This window comes from Gracilinanus agilis, chromosome 1 (assembly GCF_016433145.1).
Source record: "Gracilinanus agilis isolate LMUSP501 chromosome 1, AgileGrace, whole genome shotgun sequence".
NCBI lineage: Eukaryota > Metazoa > Chordata > Mammalia > Didelphimorphia > Didelphidae > Gracilinanus > Gracilinanus agilis.
Genome location: NC_058130.1, coordinates 433,490,022 through 433,505,298, shown reverse-complemented (window position 1 = coordinate 433,505,298; position 15,277 = coordinate 433,490,022).

Genomic DNA, 15,277 nt, shown 5'->3' with positions numbered 1-15,277 from the left:
TGTTTTGCACTCTCTCTCCCATAATGAAATCTTAATGTAATTCTGCTCTCAGGCACCAGAGCTCAAATACCACATCCAGCCTTCCAGGGGACCCCATTTCCTAATATCTCATTGCTTTAGGTGCCCTTTCTTCAATCCCTTCTCATCTTCCTATCCTGTGGGTCCTTCAAGCCTTACCCTCTCAGCTCCCATATCATCCCCAACTTAAAACACACAATTGTCTTTTTAAGCACTATTTAGGCTGTGGTTAGTCTCCACAGTAACTCACCAGTAGTGCTAAAGAGCAACTGCCAGGGATAGAAATGGAGATAGTGTATTCTTGAAAGGGAAATGCTTTGAAAAGATGCTTACATCATTCTTTCTGGATGAGAGAACTTGTCTCCTTGTTCATTCATTCCGAAGAATCTCTTACATGAGGCAGTTGATTGATTAATTGATTGGTTGATTATATACAAGAACTGCCTCGCTACCCACTTTTTATAACTACTGAACATAAACATAGGCCCACTGGTTTTTAGTCAGGTTCAGTATATGAAGTCCCTTCTATTAGCAGTAATCCTACACAGAGCACACAAATTTAATCTGCAATTTAAAACTGCCAGCCAGCTCGTGAGGCTCTGGGTAATGACATAACTCTTCATTCTAGCTAGGTAGCAGGCTCGGTGGTTTGGTTCTCCTGTGACTGCACTGCAGCAAAAATTCTTGTCCCCATTAAATCTCTGTGTGTGCAAGAGACAATACTGTTGCCTGAAGAGACTTATGGAAGGATTCTTCATTAGGGGCTGATGCAAATCTCTCAAGTTTTCACTGTTAATATTTAATGCCAAGTGTACTTAGTGTATCAGCCCAGACATTTTTAAAGAGAGAGAAGAATCCAATTAATTCCATATTATTGGAACACCCTTGCACAGCAGCATGTGGCCCTTGTTTTATTCATTTCAGTGAGAAATTAAATTTTAAGTGCCCTTTGGATTATGGGACACTCTTCATCTTGTACCTGAAGTTTCCTTAATTCCACTTGAAATTTTGAATTAGTTCAAATTAGCTTTTATTAAGTTGTAGAGAGCTACCTTAGGTCTCACTTCTAGTCATGCTGGGCACTTATTAATTCATTCTGAAACCATATTCATATTCTCTGGGAAAGAGCATAATCCTTCATAGGAGGTCATAAAACTTGACTTTTGGGAACATCTAAACTGGACCAAATTGTACTGTTCTTGTTCCAAGGTCTACCATTGGATAGTGGCAATAAGCTAGTATTTTTATTGTATTCTTTTCAAAGTGCCTTTTAACCACATTTATGAGTTGATTCTCCTTGTGACACTAGGTTAGACTAGTTTTGTGATCCCAGAAATGCAGATGATGCTATTGAGGCTCAGAGAGAATAAGCATCTTTACCCTCCTTCAGCAGCCTAGCTGCTTCCACAACCATTGAATTTCATTCTTTGACTTAGCACACTCACATTATTGGACTGTGGAGGGAAAGCAAAAATCATATTCCTTTGTAACATTTATAGAAGTGGTTACAATGAGAAGAACTGTAGAACTTATGAACCAAGACAGCATCAGGCAAATCACCCCTTTTTCTCTAATTCAGTCACTTTGACAAATTTGAAACAAATTATCAGTTTGATTGTTCCCTTTTGTAACTGAGATGCATATGCTCCTTAAGAAGGTGTGGGAATAAAAGTCTCCTTCTAGTAGTGTACCTCAGTTTATATCTGGATGTAGGAACTTGACTGTACATAGCATTTTTTTAAAAGCCTCACCTCTTATCTTAGTATTGGTTCTAAGGCAGAAGAATGGTAAGGGCCAGGGAATGGGGATTAAGTGACTTGCTCAGGATCATACAGCTAGAAAGTATCTGAGGCCAGATTTGAACCGAGGAGCCCTGTCTCCAGGTCTGGCTTTCTATCCACTCCTCTCTTACACAGTGTTTCTTGCTTTTTAAAGTTGGTGGAGTTTTTTTTGGCAGTGAGAAAAAAAATCCTTCTACTAAAGCATATCTTCAATTGTCCTGAAACCTAAAGTTTTAGAAGGCTTCCTGGGGAAGGAAGGTGGGGGGAACTGAGAAGTTAACTAATTTCCCCGGGTCCCACAGCCAATATGTGGCAGAGGCAGGACTTGAAACCAAGCCTTCTTGACTTTGAGACTAGTCTCTTTCCCATTTCACATGTTGTTTCTATCTAGGATAGGGACTGTTAGGGGGCATGCTTTTATCTAGGAGGGGCACTAGTATCAGCTAAATCTATAATTTCATTAGTATAAGGGACTCCCAGATGAGAAAAGATTTGCCACCAATGCACACTGACACCTTCTACAATTAAGGCTCAGAGCATTTCCCCAGGACTATTGAGAAACTTGCCTAGTGTCACACAGCTAGGATGGATCAGGGATGGGACTTGAATTTGGGTCTTCTGATTTTGACACTGCTTCTACCATTGATATCACGCTGTTACTACTCATGATGTTGCTTTTGTACATACTGTCTAATTTCACCCTTAGGACAATCCCATCAGCTACATAAGGCAAGTGTTACTATGCTCAATTTATATAGTTGGTAATGGTATGGCACATAGTAATTAAGTGATTCATCGTAGATCTTCTAGCTAGGAACTTTGTGTAGCAGAGCCAGCATTCAAAATCTAGGTCTTCTGATTCCCAGACTAGAGTTCTTTTTACTACATCATGTTACAGATCAAGTCGTCAAAGGCACCTAATAATTATACTAATAACACCTTACACTTTAAGTGTTTGACAGGTTGCACGGTGAATTAACATCATTATCTCATTTAGTCCTCACAACAACCTTGCAAGTAGGCAACATAAGTATTATTATCTCTACTGGCTGCCCAGTGCCTGAGGAAGGAGTCTACTGCAAGTCCCTTAAAACCAGTTTTGTCATAGGACTAAAATCTGGAAGGGACCTTGGAGAAAATGAAATCCAAGCCCCATACTCTAAAGGTGAAGAAACAGTGGCTCAGAGAACTTAAGAATATGGTAAGTCACTCACATGTGTCAACAAATGATAGATTAGCTGTACAAAAACAGGGGAAAGGCCTGATTTGTATCTCAGTCCATAGTATGCAAACCCCTTAAGATTTACAAAACACCACCTCACCAGACTGGCTAATGTGACAAAAAAAGAAAAATGATAAATGTTGGAGGGATATAGAAAAATTGAGACACTAATACACTGCTGGTGGAGCTGTAAACTGATACCGCCATTTTGTAAAGCAATCTGGAACCATGCCCAAAGACCATAAAACTGCATCCCTTTGACCCAGTAATACTACTACTGTGTCTGTATTCTACAGAGATTAAATATAGGGGAAAATAACTTTCCAGTGCAGAAAATATTTATGGCAGCTCTTTTTGTGGTAGAAGACCCAGACACTGAAGGGATGACCATCAATGGGGGAATCGCTGAATTAAGTTGTGATATATGCTTGTAATGGAATATTATTGTATGCCATAAGAAATGACAAATAGGATAATCACAAAAAAAGTGAGAAGACACATATGAAGTAATGCAAAGTGAAGTGAACAGAACCAAAAACATTATACACAGTAAAAACAATAATATATGATATATTATTAACCATGCAAGGATACAGTAACCCCAACAGACTCATGAAAAAAAAGACAATCAACTGTCCAGGTCCAGCTGGACACAACCGTGGGGTTCGTGAAACAGCCACCTAAAAGACCATAGGGAGAGAGAGAGGAGACCAAGCACACAAGAAAGACAGAGTCAGTCTAATGGTGTCAAGGCTCATTTATTGCTGGCGCAGGGCAAGAATATATATGTTCAGGATGAAAGGGGTTGGCGGTTACGAAAGAGGAAGGAACGCGGAAAGGAAAAATCTGTTATGTGGAAAGTCCCTGGGGTGGCTTTTAACTGTCTCCGCCCAAGTACGGCTGGACTTATGATCAGTATCTTTTCCCAGAAGGGTAACTATTTTTATCTTATAGTCCTGGCTCCTAACAATTCCCCCTTTCTTTATTTTTAAATGAAGGGCGTGAAAAAATAAGATCATTATCCTTTTGGCCATTGTTCCATCCAAGTCTATCCTATCAACACAATTTTTTCTCAAAGCACCTTGTGTTTCCTGGCTAACCCATAGAAGAGATTCGCAGCGACGGCCCCTGTCTTAGGCTACACAGGGGGAGTTACTCTACCATCAAGGGTCGAGGACCCGTGCTATTCCCATCATTGGGTTACCGCCCTGCTGGAAAACTGCAGACGAGTGTCGCAAGGTTGTTCCACATCCGTTATCTCAATACGATGGTATTGAACCATAGGAAACTTATCGAGGGCTGAGTCAACATTAGATTTGATAAATTTTGTTAGACGTTGGAAAGCCCAAGGGCCAAAAGTAAGAACTGACAAGAGAATAAGGAGTGGTGTAATAATAGTGGGGATCAGTGTAGATAGCCAGGGGGAATCTTTAAGGAGTGTATTGAACCATCCCTCCCATGCCTCGGCCTCCCTTTTTCCTCTGGGCTAGCCGTTCTCATAATTTTGCCATGGATTCTCGGGCGATACCTGTATGGTCTGCATAAAAGCAGCATTCTTCTTTAAGTGCAGCGCACAACCCGCCCTCTTTTAAGAATAAAAGATCAAGCCCTCGTCTATTCTGTAAGACGACCTCAGAGAGGGAGGTGAGAGATTTTTCTAGGGCCGTAACTGATTTTTCAATGTCCTCAAGGTCTGCAACGAGTGCTGTATGTAAAGATTGGAGATAGCGTGTTTCTATAAGAGCTGTGGTCCCGGTACTAATGCTGGCAGCTATTCCTCCGAGGCCTAGGAGGGTGATGATAGTGAGGGAGAAGGCTTCTCGTTTATACCGTAGGGCAGGAGGATCAAACGTTGTTAAAGGGTAGGGGCCATGATGATAGGTAATGCGGGGCCAAAGAGATACAAGGATACAGAATTCAGAGGAAGAATTAAATCGGGCCCCTGTGATGCACTTCGTGAGGCCGGTATTGCACACCCAAAAGGTGTTGTTGGGTGCAAGCAGGTAGAAATTACCTGGTGGCATCTGCAAGATGGAGTTGCATAGGGAAGCTTAGGGAGGGGGTGGTTTCCCCAGGCAGAGACCGGACCCGGAAAGGTCAGAAATAGTAAGCTTGGGGGGTCTGTGAGAACAACGCTCAGGGGGCTGGGTATAGTTATCAGGGTTGAGGGTTAAAGCAATAGCTTCGTAGTAAGGAGGGGTAGCGGGGAGGCATAGCCAACAGTCTTTAGTCTTATTGGGCTGAGAGGAGTTTAGTGCCGTATATGCACCGGAAACAAGGTTAAGGAGGCGCTGGGAGGTAGAAGTGGGGGGAAGGTAAGGGATTGGGTCTGGGGTTGAGTGGGATCTGGGCTCAGTAGGGGTCGAGCGGGGTCTAGACTTATCAGGGGGTGTTTGGGTAATAGAGACGGGCTGCACTGGAGGAAGGGGAGGAGGCGGGGGTTGTCGTCCAGTGAGAACGGTATTAGGGCCAACTGAAACTGTGATGGTTTTGATTCGGAGGCGAATAATCATAAGGACGACATCATCTGGTCCTATCTTATAAAGGCGTAGTCCCCAAGTGAGGCCATCGGTCCATCGGGAATCTTTCTTCCCGCTGTTGGTGAAAGAGATGTTAAGGGGGTTGCAATTAGGGATATTGGGGGGATTGTTCAAAATACAGGAAGGCGGTTGAGGTCCGCTCGTAATTTGGATAAGATCATGGTTTTTGGGGATCCAATATCCGGTACCGATGGTTTCGCATCCCCAGCTGGAACAGAATCCCTCAGAGAGGCCACCACAATAATCGGGTTGAGAGAACCCTGGACAGCCGTAGATAGGAAATGTAGGTATCGTATCGGTCCCGGGCGGAGGCTGAATGGCAGGTGAACAATAGTGAAACGAGGAGGAAGAAGGGTTTCCTAGTTGGCAGAAGTCAATGGAAAGCTTGGGGAACCAAGTGAAGGGAGGCATATTTTGGGAGGTGACTTGTGAGAGGATTCTTTGGTTGACCGGGTTGATGATCTCCCATGTCTGTCTGGCAGGGAAGTGAGGGCTCCGGCCGTGGCAGGCAAGGAGTAGCGTGAAGATGTAGAGGAGGCAATTCCAAGGAGAGGTCATTTTCCTGTGGAAGGAAGAGAATCTTTCTCAGGGGTAGGCCCTGGTTCAGCTAGGTTAGTGTCGGGAGTAAAGGGTTTGATTAGTCTGGACGGGATCCAGCGGGCTTTGTTTGCTGTTTTGTCAAAAATACAAGCGGAACCTTTTCCCCAAGTAAAGACAGGGTCAGGACCACACCAAAGGCCAGTGAGGGGGTCGTGCCACAGGACTGTGGCCAGATTAGATGAGGTGTGTGGATGCCAATGGCGATCAGCAGCGGAATTCCCTTCAGCATCTAGCGTGAGGAAGTTGAGAACAAAGAGGGCATGAGCAAGAAGCAGAGTCTGATTACCACACAACGGATAGAGGGTCTCTTGAGATTTGAGTTTAAGAAGCGTGTTCTTAAGAGTTTGGTGTGCTCGTTCGACAATACCTTGGCCTTGTGGGTTATAGGGTATGCCTGTAACATGTTTTATGCCTAACTGGGAACAAAATTGTTTAAAGGCTTGGCTGGTATAGCCAGGGCCATTGTCCGTTTTAATGGAGAGAGGTTTCCCCATCATGGACATAGCAAGGAACATATGTTTGATGACGTGTTTAGTGGCTTCCCCAGATTGTGCAGATGCGAAAAGAAAGCCGCTAAACGTATCAATGGAGACATGGACATACTTGAGTTTAGCAAAAGAAGGGACGTGGGTGACATCCATTTGCCATAGTTGGCTGGGGAGAAGGCCACGGGGGTTGATCCCCAGATGGGGTTCAGGCAAGAGAGTAACACAATTCTTAAAACTTTTCACAATTGACCTGGCCTGTTCTCTGGAAATTTTGTAGGCCAGGCAAAGGGATTGAGAGTTGAGGTGGTGAAGCCTGTGTGCCTCTGTAGCGAGGGAAACAGGGTCGGTCGAGAGAGGGGAAGAGGGGGTGGCCGAGACGGCTAAGGCAGCCAAGCAAGTGTGCTGGTCCGCAAGGTCGTTCCCGAGAGACAGGGGGCCCGGGAGGCCGGAGTGGGCACGTATGTGGCCCACGAAAAAGGGGCAAGACCGAGATCGGATGGCATGCTGTAATTGGGAAAAAAGAGAAAAGGTAGCGGTCGTTGGCTGAACCGCGGGAACGATTTCGAGTCGGAGCAGGGATTGAACAACGTATTTGCTATCCGAGTAGAGGCTGAATGGAGTATCAGGCAGGGAACAGAAAACGGTTAGAGCAGCATAAAGTTCCACCAGCTGCGCGGACTCATAAGGAGTTCGGATAGAGCGGGGGCAATTATTCATGACTATGGCGGCAAGGCCAGTTTTGGAACCGTCCACAAAGATTGTGGGTGCCCCTGGAATGGGGGAGGATCGGGTTTGGCGTGTGAGTATGAAGGGGGTAAGATTGAAAAACTGTAGCAATTTATTACTAGGCATGTGGTTATCTAATGTGCCCTGGAACGTGGAGATGAGTACAGCCCAATTGCCATTCTGAGATTGGAGCCAGTCGAGCTGCTCCCTACTGTAAGGGGATACCACATGGTCAGGGGGACGACCGAAGTGGCGTGTGGAGAGGCGAATGCCTATCATAGCTATATGAGCAATCAAATCGGGGTAAGAGGCAAGAACCTTCCGTTTGTACATGGGGAGATGTATCCAAATGAGGGGAGAGGGGTCTTGCCATAAGAGTCCAGTGGGAGAGAATTCAGTGGGGAAGATGAGGAGGTATGGGGACAATTTGGAGGAGAAGTATCCAATATTTTGTGTAGCTATAGCCTGTTCTACTTTTTTGAGGGAAACTTCACCTGCCGGGGTCAAAGAACGAGGGGAGGAGGGGTCAGCATCCCCTCGCAGGATGTCCTCCAGAGGACGGAGGTCTGCCTTGGAAAGTTGCAAACAGGGGTGTAGCCAATTAACGTCCCCTAGGAGCTTCTGGAAATCGTTAAGGGTCTTGAGGAAGAGCGTTTAAGCTCGACTTTATTTGAAAACAGCCGGTCGGGTTCAAGTCAGAATCCTAGGAAGGTGAAGGGGTATTGGGTTTGAATTTTGTCTGGAGCAATGCTAAAGCCGTGGGCTTGGAGCGCGCTAACGATAGCCTGAGCTATAGTCTGTGCTAATGAGGGGGAAGGAGCAGCAATGAGGAGATCATCCATGTAATGGATGAGATAAGCTGAGGGATATCGAGCCCTAACAGGGTCAATAGATTGAGCAACAAATTTTTGGCATAATGTAGGAGAGTTAGCCATTCCCTGTGGAAGTACACGCCATTGGAACCGAGGATTGGGCCCTATGTGATTGACTATGGGAATGGAAAATGCAAAGCAAGGACTATCGGAGGGATCAAGAGGTATTGAGAAGAAGCAATCCTTAATATCAATGAATATTTTGCTGAACCCTTTTGGGATGGCAGCCGGGGACGGGAGGCCTGGCTGTAAGGCCCCCATGGGGAGCATGGTTTTATTAACTTCACGTAGGTCCTACAGGAGTCTCCATTTCCCCGATTTCTTTTTAATAACAAAAATGGGTGTATTCCAAGGGGAGGTGGAAGGTTCAAGGTGCCCAAGAGAGAGTTGCTCCTGCACTAGCGTTAGGGCAGCTTGAACCTTCTCAGATGTTAGGGGCCACTGATCGATCCAGACAGGGGAATCAGACTTCCAGGTAATTTTATCGGCCTGGATTGCAGGGGGATCAGTGGCCCTTATGAAAAATTTTTTACCCAAGTCCTCCTTTATCGTTTTTGGCTGGGAGGGATATTGGGTGTAAGATGCCTTGTTCATTTTTTCCAAGGCCTTTCCTGGGAAGTATCCAGATTTTAGCATCATGGTGGTAACAGCATCACTAGGGCTAACCATAAGGAGCCGCATCTGGGCTAGAATATCCCTGCCCCAGAGATTAACGGGGAGTCCCGCGACTACATAGGGGCGGGTAGTGCCACTATTGCCTTCAGTATCTTGCCAATTAAGGAGCTTAGTACTTTGGAGGGTGTCTTGGACCTGACCTATTCCTGACAGGTGAGTGGATGAGGGTTGAAGGGGCCAGGCATGGGGCCAATGAGCCTGGGAGATGACAGTGGAGTCTGCCCCTGTGTCTAGTAGCCCTGTGAAGGTTTTCCCTTCTATTTTTAATTGAAGAGTGGGTCGGGACTCAGTAAGTTGTTGTACCCAATAGATGTTGGAGGAGCCGGGTGAAGAAGGGCCTCGTTTTTGGGCTACCGCGGGGAAGTTGCTGATCATAGGAAGGGGAAGGGCTTGAGCTAAGCGTCTACCGGCAGGGATAGTAATGGGACCATGTGGAGATTCTATGATAAGTTTTATCTCCCCTGTGTAGTCATTGTCGACAAGAGTGGGATGCACTACTACACCTTGTAGGGTGGTGAGTGCTCTGCCGATGACCAAGAAAAACATGCCAGAAGGTGGTGGTCCGAATTTGCCGGTGGGGAGGACTACCGGGCCTTCCTCAGGAGTCAATATTTGGGTGGAGGTGGCATAGAGGTCCAGGCCTACGCTGCCTGTTGTGGCTCGAGTAAGGGAGCTGGGCAGGGGCTCCCGTAGGAGCCCCGTATCCTGTTTCCCTGCATCAGGGGAAGGGCCTGGTTGCCAAAAGTGGTTCTGGATCGGCAATCCCGAGCCCAGTGCCGACCCTTCCAACACTTAGGGCAGATGCTAGGCAGTGGCCTATTGGCCAGGGGAAGTGCGGGAGTTTGCCTAGGGTTCTGGTTAGAGGGGCATTCGCGGGCGAAATGGCCAGGTTGCCCGCATCTGAAGCAATTTCGGGCGGTGTTGGGGCGAGAGGCCTGAATGGCTGCCCTGATGGCTAAGGAGATGGACTTGTTTAATTTGTGGTCATAGGCATCAATATCACTGCATAAGTGGATCATTCTGTTTAGATCAAGGTCTCTGGCTTTCCCCCTCAAGGCTGCTTTGCAGGCAGAGTTAGCGTTTTCAATTGCCAAATATCTTACCACTGGGTTATCTGACCTATCCTGACCTAAGACTCTCTCAGCAGTTTCAAGGAGTTTTGCAACAAACTGCGCGTAGGGCTCATTAGGTCCCTGAAGGATTTTCGAGAGAGGCGCTGTAACAGATCCAGCGGTGGGAACTGCCCGCCATGCGGCCATAGCGGCATGCGCCGTTTGCATGAGCAAGCCGGGAGGCAGCCTCATCTGTTGGTTTTCTAATGCAAAGTGGTTGCGGCCGACGATTTTTTCAGTCGTCCAGGCAGCCGTTTGGGCATTTTTTGAATTAGGTTTGGCCTGGTTTTCTGCCCTTTCAAGGAATTCTGCTTTCCAAATTAGGAATTGTCCCCTAGAGAGGACGGATTGTATGACTTTGGACCATTCGGAGGGGAGCATATGTCCCTCTCCTCCTAGTCCTTCTAAAATAGAGAGCGTAAAAGGGGCATTGAGGCCATAATTTTTAACTGCCGAATGTAGGCCTTTAATGTGTTTGATTTTTAATTTTTTATAGATTGGCCTATGAGGTTGGGGGGGACCTGAGGTGTCAGCGGCCCTGGAGCGCTCATTATGGGTCTCACCTTCCTCCTCCCCCTCCTCTTCCCCGTCAGAGTCAGAGGAATCATGCGGGAGGGGGGTCTCTAGGGGAAGATTCTCAGGGGCAATCTCTATAGCCTGTTGATGGCTAGTAACAACAGGGAAGGCAAGGGCAGGTTTTTTAGTTTTTGACTTGGTTTTTGACTGCAGTGGCTTAGTATTGATGTGCAGCGGCCGAAAAATATTTGTTTGTAGATCCTGTAACTGATTAGTTAATGTATAAACCTCCCTTTGCAAGTCTAAGAACTGCTTAAGGTCAGTGACTTGCTTGCTGAGCTGATTTGTGGCCTCTTTGAGGTTATTCGAACCTGGGAGAACTGGAAAGGCAAGTTGGGAGGTGGGGGGTGGGAGGTTGTAGGGAGGAGGTCTGTTCCCGAGGAGGCTATTGTTATGGTAGCGGGCTGCCTCCTCCTCTAATTCTGTTTGGTAAGCAGGATTAAGTGTGCTATCTTGAGGAGGATCCATATATAGGACTGGATAAAGGCGTGGTCTTGGTTTAAAGGGGACAAGGAGCTCCTCAAGAGAGGGATTTTTGATAGGTTCATCTAAAAGAGACGGGGGACGCTCATTCTCCTTGAGGGGCGAGCTCTGGTCTTCAGTCGAGCTCGGTTCCTCATTTCTGATCTTAGATTCTAAGATAGCATCCTCAGCCAAGCTGAGGAGGTGCGAGACTTGTTTACTAGTGTCTGCTTCCTTAAGAATGTCACGGATCAAGCCGTAGAAAGAAAAGTAATCATCTGGGATTTCCCGGCCGGATCTTAAGAGGCCGTTCAGTTCCTTACCCACTTTGTTCCAAGTGAGTGGGTGAATACCCGGGCCATGCAAGATAAGCCAGGGGCAGTGTTCTTCTATAAAGCAGAAGAACTTGGATAGATCCTTTTTCTTTACCCTAATGCCTCTCTCCCTGAGACTATCCTTCAATTCTTTAACGAACAGAGTTTCTTTCGAGAGTGTCTTCCCCATCTTTCACGAGTGTCACTTTTGCTTCCCCATGTTCTCGCCAATCCTCTCGCGAGGGTATGGAACCGGATAATAATGGGACAACACTCAAAAAGGAGCCGAGGGAACAGTCAAAGTCGGTCCGGCCAGAGGCCATCCACTCACCCCAAAACAGGGTGGACCACGTTGCTTGAGCTTAGGCGGACGGTATAATCCCCCGTCAGGTTCCCGCCGTCAGGCAAGCGCCCTACTACTCGTATGCGAATCGCGGACTGAATCCACACGGAATCTCTTCTCTTGCACACACACACACACACACACACACACACACACACACACACACACACACTCTTTGGGTTTGACACTCTCGGTTTATAAATGCCTATGGGGATGGGACAACTTACCCTGCCTCGAGGCTGTCCGTTCAGCCTCTACCCGTTCCTTTTGTTTGCGGCCGCGAAATCTACTCCTCAGTTGTCCGGTAAGCTGTTTTCTCCGTGCCCCACGTTGGGCGCCACTTGTCCGGGTCCAGCCAGACACAACCGTGGGGTTCGTGAAACGACCACCTAAAAGACCATAGGGAGAGAGAGGGGAGACCAAGCATGCAAGAAAGACAGAGTCAGTCTAATGGTGTCAAGGCTTGTTTATTGCTGGCGCAGGGCAAGAATATATATGTTCGGAATGAAAGGGGTTGGAGGTTACGAAAGAGGAAGGAACGCGGAAAGGAAAAATCTGTTTTGTGGGAAGTCCCTGGGGTGGTTTTAACTGTCTCCGCCCACGTATGGCCGGACTTATGATCAGTATCTTTTCCCAGCAGGGTAGCTATTTTTATCTTATGGTCCTGGCTCCTAACAATCAACTGTCATTGTAACATGCATGATCTTAAGTAGGGTGAACTACCTCACAGAATTCCACAGTACCCCCCAGAACTCCAGAAGAGGGGGCAGTTGGAGCATTTAAGAATGTGAGTATAAAAGCAGGACACCCAGCTTGGCAAAATCACTCTTTGGGGAGCTGGGTGGCTGGGAAAGGGGTAGGAATTGCTTCTTCTTAGCTAGCTCATCTCTAACTTCAGGGAGCAGGTTGTTTCTTTGCTGATTACTCTATATAGACTAAACCAGGCTGTGAACACTGTGAAAATACCTTATATGCAGTATTCCAGCCAATCTCTAAACAATATAGATCTACAATCAAGATTACCTTCACCATCTTAAACTTGATAATATTCGATTTAAGAGAAGGTTTAGTTTGTGAGAGTGTTAGGGGAATAAGTTTATTCAAGGCATTCCCTCAGGGGGATTGCTATTTTTGTCAATATCCTAAAGATACTAGATAGTTTTACCTCAAGCTCCATCCTAAAATTATCCTTCCTTCCATGTTTCTCTGAATTAATAAATCTCTTCCCTTGTTAAGTTTGTGGGGTGTGAAGAGTTATATTTTCAGGATTTACCAACCAATTCATACATTACCTAAGCCAAAGCTTCATCCAGGCAAACTCTGAGCATAGCTATAATCCAGAGTGCAAGACTGCTGTTTGAAGTCATCCTGAGCACTTAATCTATTTGGGGTTTTAAGAATAATCTTCCAACAGTGGAAGTTGCTAGTTTCTGTAGGATTATTCCCTATCTGTCAATTTAGCTCTAAGATAACCAAGTCCAAATAGCCTCCATTCTTGGTCAAAAAGGAATTCTGTTATAACAGTTTACAGGGGCAGTAACTGCCAAGGACGGGGGGAGGAGAAAGAATTCTATCCACTCATCCCCCTCCCCTTGCTAGTCCTTCCAGCTTAACCTCTGCTGTGACTCCATTGCTTACCCATCACCAACTGGACCCATCTTTACATCATAAAAGGAACAGATGGAGTCCAAATACAGGTTGAAACATACCATTCTTCACTTTATTTCCTCCATGAATGTTTCTCTAGGGTAAGCAATATGTGACTTGTTTCACAACATGATGAAAAGGGAAATATGTATTATATGATAATATATGTACAACCTATGTCATATTACCTTTCTTCTTGGGGAGAGAGGTGGGAAAGAGGGACAAAAAATTAATATTAATAATTGTTTCAATATGTAATCTGGAAAAAATTAAAATAAAAAAAACAAAGCACTTCCTCCTTACCTCACACACACCCTTTGAAAATATTATTACACTCTTTTTATAGACAAGGAAATATGCTCAAAAAGGCTCTATGACTCTCTAAAGGCCATTAAATTAGTATTAAGAATATCAGAATGATTTGAACCCAAGCCCTCTATTAGTAAATAATCGTATTTTTTTCATTATAGCACATGGGTACTCCTGCTACAGGAAAGCATGTGTATGTGTGTATATACATATATACATTCATGCCTATGTATATGTGTGTGTCTGTGAGTGTATATATATTTGATCTTACAGCAGTACAGCTATTTATATTCAAATCATTCTAGCTGTAATTTTTTTTTTAACCCTTAACTTCTGTGTTTTGGATCCTAGATGGAAGAGTGGTAAGGGTAGGCAATGGGAGTCAAGTGACTTGCCCAGGGTCACACAGCTGGGAAGTGTCTGAGACCAGATTTGAACCTAGGACCTCCTGTCTCTAGGCCTGACTATCAATCCACTGAGCTACTCAGCTGCCCCCCTAGCTATAACTCTTTTTTTTTTAATTAGACATTTATTAATATTCGTTTTTAATCTGTTTACATACTTTACGCCCCTACTTTCCCCTTCACCCCCCGCTGTCCCCCCACCCATGGCCAATGCACATTTCCACTGGTTGTAACAAGTGTCTTTGTTTAGGGTCTATTTCCCATTCATGTCCGCCTCAGTCCATGCATTCAAGCAATTGTTTATCTTATATGGTTCCTCACCTGCAGTCCTTCCTCTGAATGTGGGTAGCATCTTTACCATAAATCCCTCAGAGCTATCTTGTGTCATTGCAGTGCTGCTGGTACAGGAGCCCATTACATTTGATTTTACCACAGTATATCAGTCTCTGTGTACAATGTTCTTCTGGCTCTGCTCCTTTTGCTCTGCATCACTTCCTGGAGGTCTCTCCAATTTGCATGGAATTCCTCCAGTTTATTATTCCTTTTAGCACATTAGTATTCCATCACCCGCATATACCACAATTTGTTCAGCCATTCCCCAATTGAAGGACATCCCCTCATTTTCCAGTTTTTTGCCACTACAAAAAACGCAGCTATAAATATTTTCATACAAGTCTGTTTATCTATGATCTGTTTGGGGTACAAACCCAGCAATGGTATGGCTGGATCAAAGGGCAGGCAGTGTTTTATAGCCCTTTTGCATAGTTCCAAATTGCCAGCCAGAATGGCCGGATCAGTTCACAACTCCACCAGCAATGCATCAATGTCCCGATTTTGCCACATCCCCTCCAACATTCATTACTCTCCCCTTCTTTCATTTTAGCCAATCTGCTAGGTGTGAGGTGATACCTCAGAGTTGTTTTGATTTGCATTTCTCTAATTATTAGAGATTTAGAACACTTTCTCATGTGCTTATTGATACTTTTGATTTCTTTACCTGAAAATTGCCTATTCATGTCTCTTGCCCATTTATCAATTGGGGAATGGCTTGATTTTTTTATACAATTGCTTTAACTCCTTGTATATTTGAGTAATTAGACCCCTGTCAGAGTTTTTCGTTATAAAGATTTTTTCCCAATCTGTTGTTTCCCTTCTGATTTTGACTACATTGTTTTTGTTTGTACAAAA